A 13,323-nucleotide genomic window follows, 5' to 3' on the forward strand; every position below is an offset into this window, starting at 1 on the left:
AGTGTGCCCATGGAGAGAGTGAGCAAAAATTCTTCTACAGTCATGCTAAACCCAGAACTGGTCCATGACCTCCTCCTTCCTCTACTTTTCCCTCTCCCCAGGGTTTACTGAATTTTAGCCTCTATCTTTTTAATGGAAATTGCACAACTGGACATGGCAGTGAGCTCCAACATCCACATCTCTCACTTGGCAATATATACTTGAATCCTGTCAGGCTGAAGAGAAATCTGGTTGGACTTTCATGGGCAAATAACTTAATCATTAGGCGATAAAAAAGAGCAAAAATTTCTTCCTTTTTTTGCTTTGCAGGTGAAATTTAAAAGGAACATAAGTTAGTTTTCAAAACCTTTGTAGTGAATTGGTTGAAATAAGTTACAAAGCAGCTACCTGCATATTTTGAATGTTTTTAGCTCTTTTAGGTCATCTTATAACCCCAAAGCCTCAAGTTGAGCAGCTTGGGAACTGAGACCCATAGATAAGTCATGTCTGTGTTTTGATTTTATTGTTTGGTTTTGTTTAGTTCTTGATGTTTTCCTCCCTTAGACCGTGCTTTATGGGCTTGGGGAGAGCTATTGGCCTTAACTTCTAGTAGGTGAACATCTGTTATAGCTCTCAAAATGAATGTATGTATTTCTGTGGTGTGTTTTCTGCAGTAAATATATGATTATGTTGTACGTTGTATTATAATCTTCTGTATCCCTCTCTACTTGCCAGAGAATGCCTTTCTCTCTTTTTTGTAACATTTGTTCTTTCATAAAGCCACAAATGACAACCTAAAGAATAACTAAATATTCATTCTGCAAACCCGATGCTTTTTTCATGTGTTGTGCTTTTTGCATTAGAACATCACATGGTAAAATTGCTTTGTGCTGAGGGACTGATGCATGTCTAATCACAGAGGCAGAATTTTATACAATGTTTAAACTAGAAATGGTAGGAAATTTCAGTAAACAACAATATATTCTCAATAGGTAATGTAGATTTTACAAACTAAACTTTTTAATGGATGTCAATTTTTTTGAGTTGTTTTTTTCAGATGGTGAAAGTCAAAATTAATTCAACTCTTTAAAATATGCTTGACCCAAATCTGAATTTATTATTTCTTATCTGAATTAAACTGTTATTTCAAAACATCCAATAAACTACATAACCGTGCTGCTCTCTAAGGACATTGCTTTGATTCTTTATCATCCTAAATAGGTCTCCCAGCTGGCCTATAACTCCCATAGCTTATATAATATTTGTGAGATCTGGAGCTGCAGTACTACTGCAGACATAATGGTTCAGTAATAATTTATTAATTTTAAAATGAGTTTAATAAAACTAAATTATTTCAGGTCACATTTGCAAGAAGAAAAAACCATCATTCAGTTTTAGGAATATAACAAAAATAACACTGAATAACCAAAGTATGGTGCACTCGGAGTGCAAACCTTTACTGTGTGTTTAATCACTTTGATAGTGTCAGGATTTTATATTTATTTAAAAAAACATGTTGGCCTACAGCCTTTCTAGCATTGGAACCAAACTCATACTTAGTGTAAAAGTCTGCAAAAAGGTGCTGAAACATTTTACTTGTGGGTAAAGATACTTTTGTGACAGAAATGTTCCTTACAGAGAGATAAGTGTTTCTTTTCATACAGCAAGCTGACTGTGCAGTAGGTACAAAGAAAGCTTTTATGGAGGACCCAACAGAAAACAAACAGTCCCCTGCCTTTGAAGGGATGATGGGATGTCTCACTGCCTTTTTGTGCCATTGGCAATGCTTACCCTGAGGTGAGCTCAGCTGCTGGAGCCATGGCACTGATAATGCCAAGGTGGTGGGTTTGGTCCCCCACGGGCCAGTCACTTAAGATTGGGGTTGCTGATCCTTTTGGGTTCCTTCCAACTCAGACTATTCTGTGATTCCTCTGACTGGTTCAGTTTAGTGTTCAATAATCTCTCAATGAAGTGGTTTCTGTGCTGCTCTTCTTTTTCGGAACTTTCCCAGCTAAAAAAATAGCTGCTAACAGATGCCAGTGCTTGGTCTAATTTTATGTGGTTGACATATGTTACTGATGAACCTGTTTGAACAGCTTTCCATAGACATTTAATCAGATAAAGAAAAATGAACTGTAACACCCATATAAATATTTAAAATCTGTGAAGAACTAAGATTTTTTTTCCCGAACACCTACTCCAAATCCAACAAATTGATGAAAAGATTTCTTGTTGTTATATGCTGAAGTTTTGACAGTAAGAACTCAAGTAGGAGCACATCATGAACACTTCTCAATTACTCATTATACCACTGAGAGGTATTCTGAAGTATGCTGGACCCCAAGAATGCTGGTCCACTTCCCAGACATACCTACTCCTCCAGCTCCTCTGACTCCTGCTGAGATGGTGTGCAGATATGTGCAGCAGCAGATGTGTGCAGTTCAAGTAATTACAAGCTTCTATTTGATTTTCTAGATGCAGGAGACTAGAAAACCATTTGTTTGTGGTTTTGTGGATTCAACTTCAAATAAATATAGAACTACACCTCTCAAATGTACAATTTTCACTGACTACCCATAGCTAATTGGAAAGGATGATTTCTTTTTATAAGTTTAATATTTAGCAACCAATAATTTAATTCTTAAAATGTTTTACTAACTAGAAATAAAACTCTATGCTTGAAAACTTATAACTCTAATCTTGAAAGAATTCAAGGTCCTTTGGGGCTCTCAAATGAGCTTTCCAAATAACAAAAGTAGATTGTAAGATTTGTTGAGGGACCCCCCCTCACCCCACCAAATAAAACCATAAAAACACCGTAATTCTTAAAACAAACAAAACTTCACTTATAAAAGTGGAATTTATCATAGTTATGATTAAGCCTTGGTTGTAGTTGTTTTTAAGACCAAGACATATGCCTTTATCTATACCAGAATAATAACTTTGTATGACATTGGCACATATTATGAAATTAAATTAGCTGAAAATTCATCTCACAGCAGTCTTCTACAAAGTCATATCTTTATTATAATAATATTTGGAAAATGAAAAATGTAGTGTTTGGAAAGAATGAAGTAATCAAAGTATTCTAAGGGGAAGCCTGGCCAAGAATGAGAATGGGTGGTTGATCTTTGTCTATCACTTGGGAAAGCCACACAAAATTATGATGTGAGAAAGTTGTAACAATCTACTAAAACAGTCCACAGAGGAAAGCATTAGTCATGATGGTGTAGAACTGGAGAGCATAATAAATATTTGAATTTGAAGAGTTAGAGAATGGTCTAATACAGGAATTAAAGTGGAGTTTAATACTGACAGTCCTGACATGTTTTCCTTTGTACTTGTCCTTCTAAAAGGGAATTCCAATTCCATTTGTGTTCTGCCTTTGTTATTGTAACACAGGAATGTGAATTTTAAATTATATTTAAAATAGTGTTTTGCAATAGAAGACTTAAAAGAGCATCTACTTAAGATAGATGAACTTATCATAAAAACAAGTGATAAATGCCCAGCAGAGAACAGATTTATTTGTAGTAAAAACAACACATTAAAATGGTTGTGTGAAGCACAGCATGCATATGGCAAAGCAACCATCTATAAAAATGCTTTGTAAGCACAATGAACTGTGAAGCAGAACTACATTTAAAAACATAGTAGGCAGCACTTATCAGTATTGCTGCTAATAAAATGACACAGTGCTTCACTGGTTTCTACAAACAAATAATATTCAAATAAGCAAAAATGAATTATATTAAATGCTTTATACTATCAGAATGTGTTGCAATTGTACTGTTTTAAGAATTAAATAGCATGAGGAAATAGATTTGAATGGGATGGGTACATTTTGCAGAGCAGGAGGTTGTGCATAGGCTGCAGTGTAACATGGAAATGGGCATGATGACACAGGTGTGTAAGTGCAGCTTGTCAAACACTTTGCCAATTACTTAGTAGAAATCTTGAAAAGATGGGATGGAAAGGAGATGTTATATATCATACTGAAGGGATACCAGTCCATCATTAATGTATGTGACACTATTACCAATAATAAATTGCATTTATCTGAGCAAAAAAACCAATAGATCAGACTTTCCACAGGGGAACATTAGAGGCTGCTGAGAAAAAGCTTATTGTAGTTTGCAGAGTTGGAAATTTGATCATGTTTTGGCAAAGCCAAAATTACTGAAGATTTGTGGAAAAGGTCATCAAATGTCATGTTACAGTGTGAGACTCTTCAATATGTGTAAGCTTGTTAGAGAGCTAATTCTTTGTCCTCTGACTTTAAAATCATAAGAACATCACTTTTTAATTTACAACAGGAATATTTAGCTTAGGTGTCAGAAAAAAACCCAATTAAGAGTACCTTAATGGGCAAAAATCACTACACCAGGGTACCTTTAAGGCTTTGCAATCCTTCACAATCCTTCCTTCCTTGACCTTGGAGATAAGGTCAGACAAAAACCTCGTTCTGTGTGTAGCTGATAATGCCTCATTTCATGCACTGAGGGGTGAGTTCTGCAAGGAAGATCTCTTGCAGTTTTACATTTCTGTGATAGCAAAAGTGCTGAGCAGAGCATGTCCTGAATACTGCAAACCTTCAACTGTCTCTGTGGTAGATTTATATTCCAGTGGTTTCTGTGCAATATTACTTCAGCAGTCAAGGATGCTGTACCTTTTATTTTAGAGATGCTAGATGGGTTGAAAGTAGAATGGTCTCCAACTTGCTGGAATTATCAGCAACAGAAAGACATTCTACTATATGGCAATAACAATAACCCAAAGGTACCCCATGTTTCACATGTTTTATATTTTAAACCCCATTTTTTATATTTTAAATGGTACCTGAGCAATTTGCTTATAAATCAAGAGCAGACAAGAGTATAAAATTCCATATAGATTTCAGAATATGTCAGCTTTCTTCCTGGTCTAGGACATAATTTTCTTTCAGTGCTTTTAACTATTCCTAACTAGGTTGTGGTAAAATATTGGCTTTGGATACAAGTGTTCAGCCAGATCCAATCAGGATGAAAATTTAGTATACAAATGAGTATCCTGGAACATGGAGATCTTTCCAGCCTCTCAAAATCACTAAAAAAGCTCATTCTCGCTTTGTCTGAAATCAATCTCATTCAGTTTGTTCTTTGAACACAGCTGAGAATGGCAATGGAATGACTGACTAGCTCTCAGGGGGCATTAAGTGCTGAGTTTGGAGTACTGATGAGTGCAGAAAGATCATCTCAGATGCAAACCTACACAGTTGAATCAAATGTAAGAGTAAGAATTATGTTCAGAGTGTGGAAAAAGTCATGGAAGTGTGACTGAGGAAGTCATGATGGAGAAAAGCCATATTTGTTTGTTTTGTCTGTGACTTTCCGATATTATTTTCAATGAAAAGCTGTGGTGTAGAGTTGAAGTCTGTACAGCCCTTGCTGTAATGAGGTTTGCTGTTTTTTTCTCAGCAATTGTATCATCGTATCTCAGACCAGGAGCATCCTGAAGAAAGAGATGTGATAACATTTGCAACTCCATGTGTAAACCCACAGAACTCTGCAAGGTGGTATTACTGAAGGAGGGAAAGAGTAGAGTTCACTGAGGAGCAGGACACAGGGAAAAATAACTCAGGAAATGCTTGATTAATCTCTCAACCCACATGCTGCTCTCTCTTGGGTCATGTTTCTCTTTTTTCTTTGTGTCTTCTTTATATGTGACTAATCTGCAGTCAGCTCCTCTGCTTGGACCATTTATCCTGGTCAGCAGCCAAAAGAGCTCCGAGCACCCACTCTAATATCCCCAGTAATGTTTTCACAGTTGGATAAACTGTGCTGCATGAAAGCCTTCCCCATACCTTTCACAAACACTTGCTATTTTATGCCTCAATCAGGTACTGCTTGTTCCTTCACTCTGTCCTGGATGCCTGTGGCTTATAAGTTATGCAGACATTTACCAGCACATAGCAAAGAGCACTATTGATAAAACCTCTCTTGGAAAGTGAGAGAAATGTAGACCAAGTGTCAAAGGCTAAGAGGAATTTATCTAAAAGTTTCTATTCTGAATTTAGTTTAGATTATTTTTTTTTATGGCACAAATATAAGTCTCATTTTTTTCCATAGGGATCTTGTTCTGCTTCCATAAAAACTGACAGTTTTCAGTTGAAAACAGAAAATCCCTACTGTCCTCTGTCTTGAGTGAAAAAATGAAACCCATACGTCCTCATGACAGGAAAGACAGAGCAGCTACTACATTGAGAAAGTATGTGTTAACCATGTTACCAGCTGAAATAGCTCCTGCTGGCCCCTCTTAGTGCAGGAGATGGAAGCATTGCTTAAAAGCAGAATGCATTTGAGGCTCTGTTGTGCTTGACTTTGTTATATAGTGACCTCAAAGCACTCTTGGCACATGGGCTGGGTCACAGCTGTGCTGCACCACCACAGGACTACCTCAGGACTACCAACCCATTTATATCTGTGCCTCAAACGTGGCCAGCAACTGAGTGTTTGATCAGTGCCATCCAATCTGCCATCCTTGCATTTTCCAAATGATTCTTAATGAGAACGTATTGCTTATAGAACAAGGCTAGGGAAAGTCTCAGTCCAAACTAGCTGTGTCAGAACCACCAAAATTTAGGAGCAACTGCATCCTATTTGCATTTTAATTTATTATTTTCAGTTCATATCATTTAAAAACATGATTGCCTAGATAAATCATATATAATTAGTTGCAAATTGGAAACTTATGCAATGTGCTACCAAATTAAAGGTAATTTTAAATAAAGATTTTTGCAAAAGATTTTACCACTAGAACATAGTGTGTTGTTCATATAAGCAGATGCACTAATAAATATCCCTTTGATGACTGTAGCAGGAATTCAGCACTATGTAAGGAATAAGAGTAAGTTGCAGGGATAAATAAAACAAGGCCTACTAGCAGAGGTCTCTAATCTTAGCTGGCACAAACATAAACCCTCAGTGCATCCAAGCTGAATCCAGAGACAATGGAGCTTGATACAGTTCATAGCACTGAGAATTCACCTCTAGAGCAGCTTAGAGAAAAACTGTCAGTATGGGCAAGGACATGCATGGCTTTGGCCAAAGCCTGGCCAGACCTGGCTCACAAACTTACATTAATTTAAGACTGTTGCCTACTCAAACATTCTTAAAAACAAAGTCAGTCAGGTACTATCAAGTTTTTTAAACTATTCAGTTTATAATTCCCTCTGAAATACCAGCCTGTTTATTTGAAATAATAGAATTCATAGAAAGTGATCTTAAAAGGTTTAATAACAACATAGGAATGTGTTTTGTTCAAAATAACTGTTTGGAGACTTTATGCAGTTAAGATTACAGAAACAAGCTGTAATTGCTGGGATCCACATGATAGCATAGGCATGCTTTTGTGGCTGGGACATAACTGCAGATTTCAATTTTAAAAAGCTATGCATGGTGTTTTGAGGTTTTAGAAAAGACAGATTACAAAACAGCAGGTATTATATTTCCATCCAAATCTTTTTATATTGGTAAGCTCTTTCATTCAGGATTGGCAATACAATAACGAAAAGGAAAAAATACAACAGAATTTGCACATGCTGCACAAAAGAGGGGAACAGAGCCAATGCTTTTTGTTGTTTCTATATATCTATGGATGATATTCAATGGCAATTTCTGATTGCATTCATCACAGAATGAATGAGGTGTGATTGTTTCCATGTTCATAGAAGGAGAATCCTTCTCTTCACAAACTGGATTAGGTTAAAGTTCTGTAGTTCAATTTGTGTTACTGCTATATTATTTCTGTTCTGTTCTCTGAAACTTTTAGTAAGTTTGAGAGACTCAGAGGTTTTGAGACTCAGAGGCTGGGGCATCCTTATAAATCTAGTCTGAAATCAGGTGTGTCAGTGCAGAGAGACACTGGGGAAATTGAGTGTAGCTGCTGTAACCCCTGGGTCTTTTTCTGCTTCTCACCTTTGCCTGAAGAATTTATTCCAGCTGCAGATAAGGCAAAACACATGCCTCTGCACACTGCCCTTCTTCCTAGCACACAGGACAGAAGGAGTAGAGCAAATGCTCTACAGGATCCATATGAGAAAAATTTTCTCTGGTTTGAAACACTTCATCTTGAGCAGGGAGCAGATGTTATTCAACTGACACAAGAGCTTGATACATAAGGGCCACTTTGAACAATTAGCACTAATGGAAGATATGGCAATTAGGTCATGTTTAAAAGATAAATGCCAGTGTCTTGAGCTGCCTGTGCTGTCATAGCAGCACAGATACTACCTCAGGCTGACATCCAATTATCTGACTAGCTTTTTAGGTAGGTTCTTGAGTTTTGCTACGGCTGCATAGCCAGCAATATCCAGACCATTGTGGATGTGCTTCTGCCTACCTCTTGTCTGCAGTGTTCTTCTTCCAGCAACCAAAAAATGGTAGCACAGATGTAATTAGGATCACACTATACTGAAAAACTATATTTTTTATAAACAACATTGGAGCCCTGTACTCAGTAAAAGCTTAATTCTGACTGTGCTCTTGCAGGCAATAGCTGGAATAAGAATACTAGTTTTTGCACAAGAAAATTGATGTTGACACATAAAAATATAGAGCATTCTGGAAAAAAGTGTGAGATTTTGGAAATGGCTCTGTCCTTCCAAATGTCCTGGGCAAGGAATGAAGGAAATACCCTGCACTGACAAATAATAGACTTAAGGAATCTTTTCCCAATTTCCTGGGTACTGTGGCTGGACAGAGGCCGATATGGTGGCAGTGAGACAGGTCTGCAGGATAAACCTGCTGCACTTCCTCTGTTCCCTGTACCAAATGTGCTCCAAAATTGATACTGCTCAGGCAATCAACCTCCCCAACAAATCAATGCCTGCCTGCTCTTGAAGTGCCTGGTTTTGTCTTGTTAAAGGAACAGAAGTCAAGAACTTACAGCTGGCATTCTCTAGAATCTTTCTTTTTGTCCACAAGCAAAAGTTTGTTTTTTACTAAACTTTCAAGTCAGGGTAACATTTCTTTCAGCTTCACGACATTCGGATAGCACTAGATGTATAAAAAGGGTTCCTTTTAAATAATGTAGGATTAAGGCCAGCAGTTTCTCAGCTTGAAATACTTGTGTTGGTGGAACATCTGTACTGAGTACAACATCTCCAACATGTACATTTCCAGTGTGCAGTAGTTCAGTGCAGCCTCATGAAGAATTATTTGGAAAGCTTGTTCACCAAATATATCACCCTGAGTGAGGTCCTTTGTTGAAAAATGCTTCCAGCTACCATAAGAGTATTCAAATAACGTAAAATTCTTTTATGTGTCAGGGACTTATCTGGAACACATCCATGAATGGCTGGAAACAGTGAACAGTCTATTACCAGCGTCAAATATCAAGGATCCCACTTCAAGTAAATGTTCTTGAAGAGAACATTTATAGAAGAGAGTCCAAGTTTTATATTAGATTTAAATATTAGAAAAGTTGATCCCAATACCTTTATTGGGGTGTTAAATATACTTGATAGCATCAGAAAAAATGTGTATCACCTACAGTGGAATAAAGAGAAGAATGAGCTAGTATTTTTCTGACTCAAAATACGAAACCAGATTCCAGGGCAGATTACGACTTCTAAAAGGAGGTTCACTGTGAATGGAAGAAAAGGAACCATGCCAGAGCAGGGTTCCCAGGAGAACTGCAGTTGAGTCAAGTTTCTTTTTTCTGGAGACCGTAGAGTTAAGAGGGTGAACAGAGTAGCACAAGATCTGATCACACTTCCACATTAACACATTGCACCATGCATGAATTTTCCTCTGACCCAGGGTTAATTTGAGCTAATTACCCAGAATATCCTTCCTGCATGGCCTACTTTAAGACAGGACCATAGGAATTTGTAAATTCTAGATGTGATGTTCATTGTTTTAATAGAAGTTTCAAATAGAGATAAAAGTGCTATTTTCTTTGGAAAGCAGCCACAGACAAAGTTTATTTGCTACTTCAGTGCCAAGTTGAACTGCAAATAAAGACAGCAATTCTCTTTTCCCTGACCACAAAGCACGTGAACCTTTAAGACAGCTAAAGGAAGCCCCTGTTTGTGAAAATTAATGTGAACATTTCAATTTATACAGTCCATGCACACTTTCTTGTGTTTAAAATGGTTCTCCTCCAGGATTTTAGAAATCTTTTAATATCATGTAACTGCAACTCTGACTATCTATGTGTAAGGGCTGGAACGTAGCTAACAGCTGGTGACGAAGGTGTCACCAGCAGCTCTGACATGTGGTTCTTTACAGTCTGGAACAGAACTGTCACTGCCAGCATTCCATCCCCCCATGGACTTACTGGCACAGGCCCACTCTGCTCCTGTACCTCAGTGAGTGCAGATTTGAGGAATGACTAAGTCAGAGTAGGAAATGGGGGTGTTTTTTTAGTGTGTTGGTAATTTATGAACATTCTCTCCCATCTCTGCCATGAAAAGGACAGTGATACAGCCCAGCTTGTCCTCTCAGGCAGCTTTATTTTATGCATGATTTTAATGTGAAAAAGACTTGGTACACTCTTTCTCCATTTAAAAATCTTTTATTTCCCTAAATGAATGCTTTTATGAATCTTTCTTCAGATTAATTTACCAAGAAAGATTCTTACTCACATGCTTTCAGTGTTGATAACAGCATGGTCTTTGTAAATGTAGCATCCAGCCTTGGCTTGCAAACAAATTTACTTTTGTCAAAAGTGTAAACCTATGTACAAATACATCATTCCCTGTGTTTAATAGCAATGATAAAGGTAGAAAATTTTTAACAGAAACACATAATATTTATCTTGTATAATGTTTATCTGATGGTTAGGACTTTTCTTCCAATGAGAGTCACTTCTATGTCACTTCTGGAAATAGCAATATCTTCCAAAATAATTTAGCTTTGGGGAAAATTGATGTATTTTATTTATAAATAAATTCTAGTTTCATATGCAAACTCTAAGTGAGAGTACAGATAAGCATGAGGAAAAGGTTTGTCTGCTAGTACACCTCTCCTTGTTTTCCATTACAGCTTTGCTAAAAGATTATGCAGAGATTGTAGATATCTTTCTCATTTCTACCCAAATATTGGGAACAAGATATTTTCTTGCTTAAAGGTCCCAAAGCAAGGTACAATAAAGGAAAACTGAAAGTGTACTTTCCCAGGGCATTGCACATGGGACAGGCCATGCTAGCTGTGATGTGGGAATGGTCCTTCAGCAGATTTTTCTTGAGCAATACTTCATTCTCCACTGTAGAGAAAGAGTTTGCACAGAGTATCTCAGTGGTGTGACATATTCCTTTTCAAACTCCTTTCTTCTGCATACAGAGCATACACTACCTGCCTGAAAAACCCTACAATACAGAAGTCACTAATATATAGGACAAGAATTTCAAATTAATATTTGTCAGATTATGATAACTATAATGCTGATATTGGAAAGTGTACTGAGAAACGTTACATGCTTGATAAGAGAAATTTATCAATTTTCTTACATAATTCACAAATTGGAAAGTATGTAATCTAGAATTTTACCACCTAAAATCCACCTGAAATGTGCTTTGCTTTGTGGTATCTGCTCTGTGGCTCATTTTTTACCTTCTTTTGAGTCCAAACCCTTCTAACACTGACTTCAGTGGTGTAGACCACATCTCAAGGTAAGCAGTCAGTTACTGCTTGTGAAGCAGTTTATCTGGGATATTGCTCCTGATTTTTGAGATTTCCTTTCCTAAATATTAAGACCATCTTTAACTTTAGAAAGGGTCAATAAATCAGCAGAATGAAAGAATTTACAGATGAATGACTGACTTCTATTTCAAGCTTGTTTTTCCTTTGTCATCCTCCACTACTCCCCAATAATGACTTGGTTTGTCAAAAGAAGTGTTTTGAAAGGCATATTATTTTTGAATAACACTGAACCCTTTAACAAAATTAAAACTCACAAAACCATTCCTGGTCTCATGAGCACTTTCTATTTCCACAAACTGGTGTTTTCCAATTAAAAAATGTTTTTTGCAAAAATTTCTGCGTGCCCTCCCGGTGTGAAATGCAGCATCTTCTCCATTGGATCTTACCACTTGTTAACAGAGTCAACTGTAGCAAAGATTGTGTTAAAGACTGAAGTTGAAATTACTTGCACTTTATATTGCATTTTATGATGCACATTTTCATTCTTTATCAGCTGTTGAATTTTCTGCAGTATGCCAGCAGAGTTTTATTTAATGTTTCAAAAAATAATGGTATGGGCTTCTGATTCTTCATATTGAATAGGAGGTATTTTGGTAGTCCTTCCTGTCTTGCTGAGTGTGAGGTTGAGCAACTGTAAGAAAAGTCAGAAAAGGTTTAATTCATAACATTTGTGCATTTTTCTTCATAGAATTTTGCAGATGTTCCTTTCTGGTGTGGCTTTTTTATTTGGCTTTGCCTCTGCTTTGTTCTCATGTTTCAAATTTCAGTATGAAGTAATAAATGACTGTGGTACACAGAGAATTTACAGATGGATCATGATTTCCATACCGTTTTGGAAAAGTCATATTTCATTCAGCTTCTGACAAAATGCTTTAAAAATACAAAGATCATTAAGACTTTATTGGCACACGCTCCACAAAAGCTGAAGTGAAAAATACAAACTGCTGAAAACAAGAAAAATTAGCATTTTCGAAGAGTCGGGAACACTGAAAACGGCTGGTGAATGACTAAAGTAAAAACTGACGAGCACATTGCCTCAGAGACCGATCCTATATTGAAACAATGAGTGACATGGAGCTTCCCTTGGTTCGAAGCTCTTCCCAGGTTGTCCAAAATGAGACATTCAGTGGCTGCCACATTCTCTGGCCCCCTCTGCAGGCATGCGGAGCCCGAGGAGCGGGCGGGTGTCGCGCTGTTCTACCGGGACACTGCGGGGGAAGAGGCTCCGGGGCAGCCCAGGAGCTCCGGCTGCTGCCTGGGACGAGGGAATGGCCCTGGTGCCAGGGCTGCCCCTCTCCCTGTCCCTGCCCCTGTCCCAGCCCCAGCCCCTGTCCCTGTCCCTGCCCCTGCCCCTGTCCTTGTCCCTGTCCCTGTCCCCTGCTCCAGTCCCAGCCCCTGTCCCTGCCCCTGTTCCTGTCCCTGTCCCTGTCCCTGTCCCTGTCCCTGCCCTGTCCCTGCCCCTGCCCCTGCCCCTGCCCCTGCCCCTGCCCCTCTCCCTGTCCCTGCCCCTGCCCCTGTCCCTACCCCTGCCCCAGCCCGTGTCCCGGCCCCTGTCCCTGCCCGGTCCCTGTCCTGTCCCTGTCCCTGCCCCTGTCCCTGCCCCTGTCCCTGCCCTTGCCCTGTCCCTGTCCCTGCCCCTGCCCCAGCCCCTGTCCCAGTC

This window comes from Serinus canaria, chromosome 8 (assembly GCF_022539315.1).
Source record: "Serinus canaria isolate serCan28SL12 chromosome 8, serCan2020, whole genome shotgun sequence".
NCBI classification, from domain to species: Eukaryota; Metazoa; Chordata; class Aves; order Passeriformes; family Fringillidae; genus Serinus; species Serinus canaria.